Source organism: Oryx dammah, unplaced genomic scaffold (genome assembly GCF_014754425.2).
Source record: "Oryx dammah isolate SB20612 unplaced genomic scaffold, SCBI_Odam_1.1 HiC_scaffold_8, whole genome shotgun sequence".
In the NCBI taxonomy this organism is placed as follows: domain Eukaryota; kingdom Metazoa; phylum Chordata; class Mammalia; order Artiodactyla; family Bovidae; genus Oryx; species Oryx dammah.
Genome location: NW_024070192.1, coordinates 14383351 through 14385767, shown reverse-complemented (window position 1 = coordinate 14385767; position 2417 = coordinate 14383351).

Genomic DNA, 2417 nt, shown 5'->3' with positions numbered 1-2417 from the left:
CAGTGAGTCATTCACACCCTCAGAGGCGTGTCTTTAGACCAAGGTGGAAGCCTTGGTGTTTTCGCTGCAAGGTTCTTTATCCTGCGTTGCTCACTGACCTGACAACCATTTTCCATGTGGTTGTATTGCTAATGTAGTCCAGCGTCTGCCGGCCCCGACTTCTTTGCTTCTTCTGGCATTCAGAGAAAACATGAGATTTTATCTCCCATCCTTCGCAAGTTGTCTCCCTGAAACGGCTCCTCGGGGCTTTCTCTTGCCACTTCCAGTCCTGATGCAGCTCCAGTTTGCTTTGCTGCTGGCCACCGTCTGGAATTCCTGGTCAGTGTTCCCTTGATAGCACATTGCTCCCTGTCCGTGGGCACTGGAGGGGAGGTGGTGGGAGGCAGCTGTCATTCCCAACTATGGCTCTGCCCTTTAGGCCTCTGCCTTGCCGCTGCCCAAAGCTCTATGGAGTCAGACTTTCTTTAATGAGGAACTGAAGTTACTGAAGGGAACTATAGTACATAAGGCGGCAGGGTTGTATGCAGTCGGTCGTATGGGTTGTGCGCATTCGGTCGTATGGTTTGTGCACTGCGCAATTCTGGGAACCAATCACATCTGTAGTCATTATAGATTAGTATATTTAAGATGATAGTTTTCTAGCAGATGGTGGCAAAATATCTCAAGGAAGGGGCTAATTTTTCTGATTTGCACAAGGTGCCATTTGGATTAGGGATGGGGCTCATGGGAAAACAAAAGCTGTGTGTTAAATACGACTTTTTTTCCACAGCCCAAGGGGAATGCATAGCTCTCTATTGATAACAATATTCTTCCTTTCTTTGGGGAACTGCTCTTTCCCTACTCCAAATATGTGATTCTGGCCGAGCTGCTGATTACAGGACAGCCACCTTGCCCTGGCCACAGAGATGGACATTGTCACCTAGGTCTGGCCAATCCTCTTGGCCACAGTGGCTGGTCCAAAAGCTGGATATGTGACTCAATAGGGTCACTCAAAGGTCCATATAGTCAAAGCTATGGTTTTTCCAGTAGTCATGTAGGGCTGTGTGAGTTGGACCATAAAGGCGGCTGAGCGCCAAAGAATTGATGCTTTTGAACTGTGGTGTTGAAGAAGACTCTTGACAGTCCCTTGGACTGCAAGGAGATCAAACCAGTCAATCCTAAAGGAAATCAACCCTGAATATTCACTGGAAGGACTGATGCTGAAGCTGAAGCTCCAATACTTGGGCCACTTGATGCGAAGAGCTGACTCCCTGGAAAAGACCCTGATGCTGAGAGAGGTTGAGGGCAGGAGGAGAAGGCGATGACAGAGAACGAGAGGTGGATGGCATCACCGACTCAATGGTGATGAGCAAGCTCTGGGAGAAGGTGAAGGACAGGGAAGCCTGGCATGCTGCAGTCCATGGACTTGCAAAGAGTCGGACACAGCTGACTGACTGAACAACAGCAAGAGCCAGTCAGAGTCCTTCCTGGAGATGTATATGTATCAGTACAAAAGAAAGATCTCTCTCTGTGGGATTCTCTACGTTTGTCTAGAGTAACTAATGCACATCTGAAGGTGCCTAGGGTATGTCTGTCAGAAGTGAAAGAGTCTATGTATAGGAAGGGAGGACATCATACAGACAGGGGGGGACAGAGAGGGTGGATTAGAGGAACCTGAAGACACCTGAGTCAGTTACACTATGAACCAGCTCCATCACTGTCCTTCTGTATCACACGAGCCCCAAAATGTTCCTTTTATTTAAACTGATTTAGGTTGAATTTCAGTTACCCACAAGCCAAAGAATTCTGCACACTAGAATCCTCTTTCAGAAAATCTCAACCTGACCCACAGAAACTGGCCCCGGCAAATCCTGTCCCATCTCCCACCCCCTTGGCCTGAGCAGTCAATTTCTTCCCTGAATCATTCAGTCAAGGGTGACTCCCTGGGAGTGTGGCAAGTGCTCCCCCATGGTTGGGGGCACCCAAATTCCAGGGAGCCCAGAAGGGGAGGCTTCTGGACTCCATATCATAGCTCTGTTCTGGTGGGGTGAGACCTTGAAACTGTGACCCCAGCACACAGCATCCCAATCCCACTGGTGTGATCTATGTGTGCGTGTTAAGTTGCTTCAGTCGTGTCCGACTCTGCAACCCCGTGGACTGTAGCCCTCCAGGCTCCTCTGTCCGTGGGGATTCTCCAGGCAAGAATACTGGAGTGGGTTGCTGTGCCCTCCTCCAGGGGCTCTTCCCAACCCAGGGATCAAACCCGTGTCTCGTATGTCTCCTGAATTGGCAGGTGGGCTCTTTACCAATAGCACCACTGGGGAAGCCTGATCTACATGTTTATAAGTCTCCAAAGTACCACCAGGGGCCTTTTGGATAACCTCCCCCCTCCCCACCCACCACACACACACACACACACACACACACACACACACACA